Here is an 11,271-nt window from a genome sequence, read left to right as displayed (position 1 = left end):
AAGGGTAGAGGAGACATGGGGAAGGACGTGGAGACTTTTGAAATGATGGAAACATTTCAGGCAAAATGTAGTAACAAACAGCGCATCAGTAGACGTCAAGGTTTTGGAAACAACATCTTGAAACTAGAAAACTTCAGATTAGGTTTTTTTTTAGTTTTGAAAAAACAATAAAGAAAATGAGAATGTCTCAGGAAACGTTTTCCTAAAAAAAAAAAAAAAAAAAATCTAAAACTTCTTCTATTTTTCACCAGCTAAGAGGAGTCTGTCAAATGGGCCCATAACAGCTGGCAGCTGAAATTAGGCCCCTGTTCAGGGACAAGCTACAGTTCAAATCATATGGTCTGCCCTCTGTTAAGGTGAATTGAAAGCTCTGAACACATCACTACTTTAACAGTTTTTTGCATTTGCATATACCCTGAGATACCTCTCTTTTAAAGCAAATTAAAAGGAATCATAAGTGAAACAGAAACATGCAAGAACAGTAAGTTGATTTTATACATAAAGCTAAACAGTGACTGTCAAGAGGAAAGATTTCTTTTGCTTTCTCCTTAAACCTGCAATAACTGTTTTTTTGGCCGCTTATGTGCTGCAGAAACAAACTGACATATTGTCGATCTTTTACGTTGATGTTAGCAAACAGTTGTTTATTTGCATATCCAGAAGAAACAGGGAAACATTAGCATTCATTTGGAGTCGTGTTTCTGGCCACCTGAGGCCTGTATTACGAAACAGGATTTGGAGTTACCGCGGTAACTTCAGGGATAACTCTGGGCTTTCAGTATTACAAAGCTGGTTCTCTTTTCACCAGGATAAATCACCGTGGTAACGTATGCTGACAGAGTATTGGATCACAACTTGTCAACACCCTGAACTCTGACCAATCAGATCTCTGACAAAAAAAGTATCCATGGGCAAGAGTCCAGAGTCTCAGGTTAAAAAGAATCATCTCATTGTTCCACTGGTTTTAAAACAGAGCTTCTAACAAACGGATAGACCGTTTACATCGCTAAACACGTGACTTCAGCTGTATTTTAACTTTCGCATATAAGTTTATTTGAGTCCGCAGTGACAGTGTTGCTATGTTACACTCCGATTCCATCACTGCAGCTCAAAATAACCTGAGACACCTGTGTGATGACAACTAGGGAAAAAAGGTCATATTTTATTAGAAGAATAATCAACACACTGTCAGTTGGCTCCCGTATGCCACATTCGGGTCAGATAGACCTCATCAGACATTAACTAGGCTACTTTAATACCATTTATTTCAGTAGCAGAAACAGTCTGGCATCACTTTAAAGTGTTTCATGTGACATATTCAGAGAAGTTTTGTCTCTAAAATACTCTATACTAATGTAATTTAAGTCTTGGCTGGCGGAAAATTTTGGATAGTGCCCTCAATGTTTCTACATTTTCCATTGTAAGATTACAGAGTATCTTTTACATCCCATGCCACTTACACATACACTCGCAGTTGCAGACACTTTCTGTACTGTTTCATCTCAAAGCATATTGTAAGGCAGATCACAAAGGTTAAGTTTGACCCTCCGTTATCCTGTTATAAGATGTGTTATGTGTTGCTAAATATAGCATGTTGATTGGTTAGTGAGAGTCACGTGAGCGCGCATGAGAACGTAACAAGATTCCCATGTTAGTTCAGTTTTGAAGTTGGATGTTGGAACGGTGCTCACGGCTCACTGCATGGACAGGCCTAGCTTGCTGTTCTGTGCCCGAGCCAGAGGCCACAACCCAACATAAAAGAGTGCCATTGAGATTTATGTTCTGTACTTACCGGCTGCAGTTCAGTAAAGTCTGCAAACGAAGATTCCTTGTTGTATGAAGTACTTTCCACCCACGCACTAAGGATTACAACTCATCAAACGGTCTGAGCACAACAGTATGAAGCAGTCTCCTTCATTCATGGTTCTGACTCATAATTAACACCCATGTCCCTTTCACATGACGCTCGTGGCTGGATAAGAAAACCCAGAGTTGACTGAGCTAGTTGATAACCAGCTGTATAGTAATAGTTATCCAGACAGCCAATCTTAGAGTTAGTCAAGCCAGACAATGAAAAGATATGCTGGGTAAGCTGAACTGGTTTCTTGGTACAGGCCTCTGATGCATGTAAATCCAGTATTTACTCTACTTTCAGCTCTAATGGTCAGATCCACTTGTTGAAGGAAATATCTGGCTTTTTAGCTGCTACATGCTCCGCTGTTCTCACTAGCTAGTCACTGTGTCCGTCAAGTCCAGTCTCACTCTGAAGTTGTCGAAATCCGGTGCTTGGGCAGTGAGTTGCTGCGTCAGAAACCAGTGAAAAAAGTGTGTCTTTTAACATCAGCATGATGCACAGCCAGTTGCCGTTACAGTTTAACGACACCCAGTGGCGGCAGGGGGAAATGTGGCGGGACAAGGACGAAAGTTAAGGCAGGAGGGGTGATGGATGGGTCCAACAAACACCTTTAACCCAACAGAGTGGTGTTCGCGTCCCATAAGATTCTAAAGCCAAACCCTGTTCTTTTTTCCGAAACCTAACCACACGTGTTTGTTGTTGAAGGAAAAAAACGTCAATTCGCGATGATGTACTGACGTGGTTCTTTTATTTTGAAAGAGACTGTATGTAACTGGTAAATTTCCTGTGAAAATGGAAGTGTGTTTTGAAAGAAGACAATGCATGTAACAGGCAGAACTTGACACGGTCCCAGAAGGTCAACAACCAACGCACCCAGGGTACCTTTCACGTTGTATGTGGACATCAGGGGCGATTGCTCTGAGACAACAAGGGAGGCTGAACTTCCCCTAACATTTCTTCAAAGAAATGGTCAAATATGCATTATTGAATTTACATTAAAATAAGAATTTACATTGCATTAAACGAGCCCTAGGATTTATTTCACATCATGACTATGATGTTTAATCGTCAGCTGTTTATCACCAGTTTTCAAATGCGACCTCCCTGTCATACATTCCCAGCGCGGTGGACGCGGAGCCTCCAAGCATTCCTATGAGACAGCGCTGAGCAGGTTTTTTTCATGCAGCAAAGCGAGACGGTCATTGGATAAAGTGGATAAAATGCAATAAAATCGTCACTTCGGAGCTAATGGAGCAGTGGGCGGGAGAGGACACTCTGTGTATGCATGATGATTGGAGGAATTATCTAAAAGGCTGAACCCTTCCAACCAAAGTGAGAAATAACTTTTCTCCAAATCTTCTGTTTTATACCACGTTGTATGGTAAATAATAAAGGCATGTGTGGTTCGATTGCTAAAATGGAAATGTTGGGTTTGTGTTTCACTGGCTTACAGTATGTGTGCTGAGCTTTGCCTCTTCATGGAGATAACTGAGAAGCTGCACCAAGAGGTAAAGAGAAGGATGGAGTGTGATTATGGAGGTGAAATTGCAGAGGACTATGATGAGAGATGATTGAAGAGATGTGGTATAAGAGAGGAGAACGCATTTGCAGACAAACAGGACTCTACAGCAGTCCTCCCAAATCCCCACTTATTAGAATCAAGTACATGGTCCTCTCATTTCTGATTTCCCTCGCTGTCATAAATTCTGCCGCATTTACTGGCTACATAACAGAGGAGGAAAAAAATACGTCAGGGAGCCTCCCCACAGCGAGGTGTTCACTGCTGTTTGACATGGGTGTTATCATTGGTTCATTTACACCTGCGGGAGTGGCAAGATGTTTCAATTTGATCCTTGCCAAGAATTCTTTCACAGGGCACTAAGACTGAACAGTGCTGATTAATACAGCCGAAGATAGCCTCGGAAAATCAGCAGTGATGGTAAACCTTTGAGAACAGCTCAGTGGGGGTAACAGTTCTGAACAAGACATCGCTGCTTTGATAAAGAGCTACATGTTAGTGAGTCAATATTTCAGATGTTTAATGTGTAGTTTTGTTATGTGGTGTTGATGTTGTATTGTTTTTGATTTTGTCTTTCTTTGCTTAGATTGAAGATTGCTTCATGGACCACTTAATTGACACTGTATTTGCTTTTAATGCCTGCATGTCCCTTGTTAATCACAGGGACAGACAGACTATCACGCTCACATTCATTCCTGTGGGTCCTTAAGAGTGGCCAATTAGCCCAACCTGCATGTCTGTGGACGACACTGAAAACAAGTTTTGCAGACTTGTTGTTTACCTTGTAAATTTTATAAGTCTGTAACTGATTTTAAATGTGACATGGACATCGTAGACCAAAAGTTGCCTGTAACACTCGAAAAAAAGGGTCTAAAACCGGCTGAACTTTATAAACATGGTTGTTATGGTCCATTAGGGAGTTGCAGAGTAAGGGGCTGTACGCATGCCGCGTCTTTAACCACCTGGAAAATGTGAGTTCAGGCGCTGGGCACTACTCTTGTGCCTACTTGTGTCAACTTTCAAGGGTGCAGAGGCAGGTTGCGTCTGAGGTTGCTAAGCGACCATGAGCAGCACTGTAATATAGCCCACTTACCAGAAATCCTGAGTGCAGAGCTGATCTTCCAGGCGTTGTTTTGTAAGTGGGTTATTTTGTAAGATGTCTGTCGGCTGTGATTGGTGGTTCCTCATCACATGACATGTGATGCGCGCCTGCCGCATGTCTACATTGAAAATAATAAATTTGAGGGTGCAAAAAACGAGTAAATAAGAGAAGTCACAAGGACGATCTGTTTAGATTTGAACACGTCTACTGTCATGCTAGCAGCTCTACTGAGGCACAATGGTGGTATGAGATCAGTGCTAACATTAGCACGCAAACATCACCTTACTCAGTGACGATGTGCATCAAGAATAAAGCTGACCATGATCACCATCTTAGTTCAGGCTGTTTGCATGCTAACATTTGCTAATTCTCATTAAACAATTCTGAAGCTGTTTTCATTGCAGATATTCAATCCTAAACTGAAGTATTTGACAAAAAAAATTCAGCCTGTTGATGGCATAAATTGGAAATTAACAGATCATCAAACTTAAGTGGAATTTATGCCTGTGCATCAGCTCAATGCAGAGCCTACGTAGTAGCGTATGCACATGGCCTAAGCTGCTGTGAGCATTTATACCTGTGTGATGGTGTGTCTGTGTCACTCTGCAGTTGCACCTACAAAACACTCGTCGGCAGCGGGGTTTCTGTGAAGTGCTGTGAAGTTTAGTTGATTCAACACACATTAAACATGGCTTAATAGTGACAATGTCAAGTACACAAATCAGCTTCACTATAACTCACAGTATTCACAGACAAACACTTGTCTTTTGCTGGACACATTTTCCAGACTTCCACTGAGACCTCCACCAGCCAGGGCCAACGGTGCATTCATGTGCTCCTCGGATGATCGTTCTTCCGAGCTCAGTGTGTTAATGAGGTTGTAATGTGGAAACAACATGGACACTACAAAGACGGTATGTTGTATTTTATTGCTCAGAGCATTTAAACAACACGCTGATAATGAACAGCAAAGGAAACAGATCAGATTTCAGATTTCTCTGGCAGCACATGAATGCAGCACATGGCTACAGAGGTTAGTGACACATCTGCAGTGCTACTTGCCCTCAAAGACGCTGACATTTAAATTGACACCATATGTATCAAACTCAAAAGGTTCGATCAGCTCAAAGGAACCAGAACTGTAAAAACAATCGGACCGTCCATCACTAGTGAATGCCGAATGTAACCTTTCTTGTTACATTAAAAAGCCAGATGTTAGCAGGTTTTTTGCGCAGTCGAAAAAGGGGCTCAATAGTTGCTGAGACATTTCAGTCTGGTCTAAAGTTGAGGACTGACTGACTGACAGATCGATGCTGCCATCCCTCCAGCCATGCCGCTAGCCTGGCATTGTGTGTCCATTCCATGCGGAGGTTTTGTGAACACCTCCTAACCATGGCTGAACCTGTCTCAGTATAAATCTGTGCTCAGAAAGAGATAAAGGAAGTAGTAGTTTTTTTGTTTTTTTTTACTTTATTAACACTGCAGCCTCTGAAATCGATCCAGTATGCAGAACAAAGCACAACCTGGACACCTTTCATCATGCTGAGCAGAATCCATCAATAACACCAAAACCATACAGAGATGAGTGAGTATATTTTGCACTCATGTCTCTATGGTGCCATTAAAGTGATGGCTACCTCGGGTGCACCCTGTCTTGAGGCAGCTGGAGGACTGCCCTCATAATAAGAACATGACTTTCCTAAGTGCCTGTGAGGAAAACCAGCTCTAGATTTACTATTTCTTTACTAAACTTGACCTCAGCCTCCTTGTGGAGGAGAACTAGAGCGAAGGGAGTAAACCTGTGGTGATCAATAAAGCATCACATTATTGCTAATCAATCGGCTTGTTGTGCTTCTTCTCTCCTTTCTCTCCTCTCTTTCCACCCTGGTTCAGTTTGACTATGATTGACATGGACGCATGCAACTAAGTGTACACTCATATGGACGGTTTTCTGTCACATGCACACACATGCACACACTAACACACACACACACACACCATAAGGCACCCTGTCAGGTATTGAATAGTCAATGCTGCAGAGCAGAGAAGAAGCCTTGGTTATTCATGTGTGATAGTGCTGCTGCAGAGGACCCAGCTGGCTCCCACAGAGCTCCGCCAGTGTGGCATGTGCTTGTGTGTGTGTTTGAGCGTGCGCGTGAGAGAGAAACGGAGGGTATGTATGTGTCAGAGGCATGATTGCATGTGTGTGAGAGAACAAATGTGTGTGTATGTGTGTGTACACACCTGTCAGTTTGAGCAAATTCACTCACCTGTGACGTCCTCATTCTGTCTCTCTGTAAGCCGTCACTGAGAGTGCTCCTCTCAAAGGCCCAGGCAACACATACACAAGCACACACACACACACTCACACACATACACACACACAGAGTCATATCAGCCATGGGCAGGTGTTGAGATCACTGACTTCTGAAGAGGATTTCACCTATGGCAGTTTGAATGTGTGCCATGTATTTTCACCCTGAGTAATGAATGCTCTCCCTCTCTCTCAGTTTTGCATGTGTGTGTGTGTGTGTATGTGTGAGAGAGAGAGAGTGAGGGGAAAAGGCGAGGAACAGAAAAAAAGGGTGGAGGGAGAGTGACACACAAAAAAAGAAAGTGTGAGAGGGAGGGAAAAAACGAGCTGGATGTGGTGCTCTGTATCTTTTGCTTTGGAGTTGTGCAGTTTCTATCAGTGACTCTTCAATTTTTCTGGGACATCACAGGCCGAGCTTTGTTGGAGTGACAGTGATGATGAATCCTGTAGGACACAAACGCCCACATGCACAACTGGAGATGCTTCTCTGATGTAGTAAAGCTGCATTCTTCCATCTAGTGGCCACATATGTACACGCACATGCGTGCATTCATGGGTGTATGAGCCACACAGGCACGTACAAACAGGTGACTGGTGACAGGGTTGGTTGATAGATTTGAAATCAATATCATTGCATCTGAATAATAAGGACAAGAGCCTACGAATTTATACTAGAAAGCTTTAGTTACAAACTTGATATGTTGAGTTTGAAAGATGTGAGCATTTACCAAACATGGAGGGTGTCACAAAGGATGTCAAGTTGCATTATGGGGAATGTAGGGTCATGACTTATATAGAGACTAAAAGTAGCTTGGCCTCTGGTGCATTCATTTAGACTGTTTCTTTTTTGTTTGTTTTTTGCTGGAAGTCCGTCTCTTACAAGCCCAACACATTTATGGAAGGCCACTGCTAAATCACCGGGGGTTCCTTTGATTAAGGATTCATATCATCTAATTACTGCTGAAGCATCCAAATTGCCTCTTGCAAAATTTGTTACTAAGAGCTAAGTAAAACTTTTTAAAGACACCTTTGACTTTATAAACATCAAATATCAAATACTTTCTTTCCTTCGAAGTCCAGATATCGGTCAGCAAAATGTGATTTATACACAGAGGTCAAATTAGAAGTAGTAGTGGTTTATTTTGGTCATTATCAAACTTATACCAAATATACACATGAAAAAAAAAGTAATAATAGTGATAAACAGGGCTGCCCCAGACTGAGAATTTTCCTAGTCAACCAGTAGTCGTCATTTAGGGCCATTAGTCGACTAGTCGCCTGCATGTTTACGATATTAATGTAATTATTAAATGATATATTTTGGGCGGGGCAACACAATGGTTTGAGTTGAAGGTGTGAGAAAGAATAGTATCAGTAACATTGTTAACACTGTGCTACATTACAGAGAAATACAAACCGCACTAATGAACCTTCATTAATATAGGCCTATATTTTATCTACAAGTGCACGTCACACACTGAGCGAGCTGCCTGTTAATGACACTGTGGGCTAATGGGCATGTAGCTACTTCCACGTTTCAGATGATACGTCATGTTTGTAGTTGACTAGTCTGAGTGGGCAGAAGTTCACTGCATAGGTCAGCCTTTCATTGGGCGGAACGAGCCTCCCGCTGAAGTCCCGCCCTACCACCTCCAGTTGTGTAGCAGTTTTCAACTGTTTTCATCACATCCTTTACTAACTTTTGCTGTGTTTGATCTTGCGGGGATGTAGCCATTTTTCTGCCATGGTTCACGTCCTGTCGGTGATATTTTTGTGGGCGTGTTACACCAAAACCTGTTTCCCCCCGGCAATATTTTTGCAAGCGCACCGTTGCTGTGGACCCGCCCAGAACGATTGTGATAGGTTGAAAGAAGTACCAGCAGCTGGGGCATTTTTTTGTCCAATCTTAAAGTGAGAGTCGGCCCAGCCAGACCTTTCTTTTATTGAGAAAGGTCTGGTGAGTGAGACTAGTAGTCGACCAATGAAGATGAGTTTACATATCACCTTGGGTTCGTCCTTCACCTTCTCAAAATGATCCCACACTTTGGATTTCCTGCCCGACATGTTATTAACTAGCCTGTGGAATAACCGCTGGTACCAGCCCTGGAAATTAATGTGAGCATGGCCACTTCCTGTGTCTGTCCTTTCATATTAAATTCCCACATGGTCCAGTCATACAGGTTTTGATTTATTTTGACAAGGCACAATATTAAATCATTACTTTTTGAATCCGTGACAAACCACAGCAAGTTAAGCTGACTGAAATGGTGCAGGCTGAAGCCTTAGCTTATTGCACAGACCCTTTTTACACGAGGGAGGGAGACAATAACATTTTTGATAATTCAGGAACTCTGTTGCTGTGACTGTGCACAGTCCTCCCTCTGTGCCAGGGATACTCCCCTGGGCTACTGTTGTCAGTAAGAATGACATCTCATTCAGCTTGTCTTGTTAAATAAGACTTAACAAAGTCCAAACATTTTAATTAGACATCAGAATTCATCCTTTTTATCAGCAGACTGCTTCCTGACCTGGGATTGAACTCCTGGCCTTTTGATTGGTTGTCAACACCCTCCTCAGGGACACTAATGTCCTGGCAACACACTCTTGAACTTTGAGGACAGATGTAAAGCTGGGACCACCTCTCCACTGCCAAAACTCATTGGTAATCAGCAGTGTGTGTGTGAGCATGTGTGTGTGCTTGCACAGTAAACTTGTGGGTGCGGGGTGACATTACAAACACTGCCTTTTAAATTATTGGAATGTATCTGTATTCTTTATCTTTTTTTTGTCGTGTATGTCAATGAATAATTCAAATGTACTCAATTTAAAATGGTGTGTGCGCAATTGTGTGTGTGTGTGTGTGTGTGTGTGTGTGTGTGTGTGTGTGTGGACTGTGAGTGCAGCGGGCATCATTTCTTCTGATGGTCCGAGTGAAGCACGCAGCTGCCACTTCACACTGCAGTTAAGCCATTATAGAGTTGACGCCTGGTCTGCACGCATCACTGTGACCACACACACTCACACACACACACACGCACACACAGCACACACTGTAATCTCATGACCTCACATGTAAATGTATGCATATACTCATCAGATGAATTATGCCTAATAAATATCACATAAAGCACATTGCAGTGTAAACAGCTATAAATGAACAGCTGCTGCACCACCACAGAAATGCACACATATAGGTCATACTTTACGGTACTGTGCATATGTGCTCTCAGTCTTCTATGAACTGAAGCAGAGGCACATGCATACCTTGAAACTATTACCCTTAGTTTCATTTTTTGTCCTTTTTTATCAAACTTTTCTCAGTCGCCTCTAACACCTCGAGGCTTTGCCTGCAATTCTCAGCTCTGCCCAAGGACACTGTCACATCAGCCAATTAATGAACCACTGTGGACTTATGGTGCGCAAACAGAAAGTAGGTGGTCAAAGAGGTCACCACTGTCACACAGCTTTCTTTTTTCTCTGTGCTGGATAGTCTCTTTTGCCTTTTATTGCTCATTCTGCCAATGCTTCGGCTGCTGCTGTTTTGGCACGACTGCGGGCTTTAAGGTGACAGAGGGAAACTGGCTGCTTCATTAGAAGACGTCTCAGCTGAATAAATGCTTCAGTCTTACAGGCTGTGTAGGTGGACAGCTACCAGGCACTTAAAGTTGTTGCTTTCAACTTTTCTAATGTGCTGTGATTTAAATGATTTATCAGTCGGAGGGCAACAATATTTACTCCCACAATTAACAGTTGCATAATATTGAAGTCAGACGTCAGCCTGTGAGCTCTTTGGATCTTTAAATTTGTCATTTTCTGTCACAAAGCACTTAATTTCTCGATACAGGCTCTGCTGATTGCTTCTTTGTGGACCCAATCATATTTTCATTTTCTTTTTCAAGTGGCACTGTTAAGTGGTAAAAACAATTATGAGTACACGGGATCAAGTACAACAATTCAGATGGATAAACAGAATAGAGAAAACTAAATGAATATAGCAGCAATTACACACAAAAATAAAAATGAGAATTAAATAAATATATATAAGAATAATAATAAGCTGAAAATTGAAATATATTGCTATTTATTTTTTAATAAGCCTTATTTGTGCTCACTGCTGGATGCAGCTATTAACTGATAAACTCAAGTGCTTTGTTTTATTTTGTCTTTTTCAATTAAAGTATTTCAACTACATTATTCACATATTCAGATTTTTTTTTAACCAACATTCTTTGTTGCACACAAGTTTGCCTACAGAGATATAAACAGATACATAGGCAACAAAATAAAATGAAATAAAATTAAATTAAATAAGACAAAAAATGAAAACCAAACAAAAATAAATAAATTTACATTTTATAATGCCAAAATTTGTGTTATAATCATCATATAATTGATAAATTAAATCTTACTTCATGATGTTAAACATGCAGTAAGATGGTGTTATATTGTTGAAGTTTATTAATAAAGTGCAGGAAAATCGG

Source organism: Epinephelus fuscoguttatus, linkage group LG21, assembly GCF_011397635.1.
Source record: "Epinephelus fuscoguttatus linkage group LG21, E.fuscoguttatus.final_Chr_v1".
Classification (NCBI taxonomy): domain Eukaryota; kingdom Metazoa; phylum Chordata; class Actinopteri; order Perciformes; family Serranidae; genus Epinephelus; species Epinephelus fuscoguttatus.
This window is presented reverse-complemented; position numbering follows the sequence as displayed.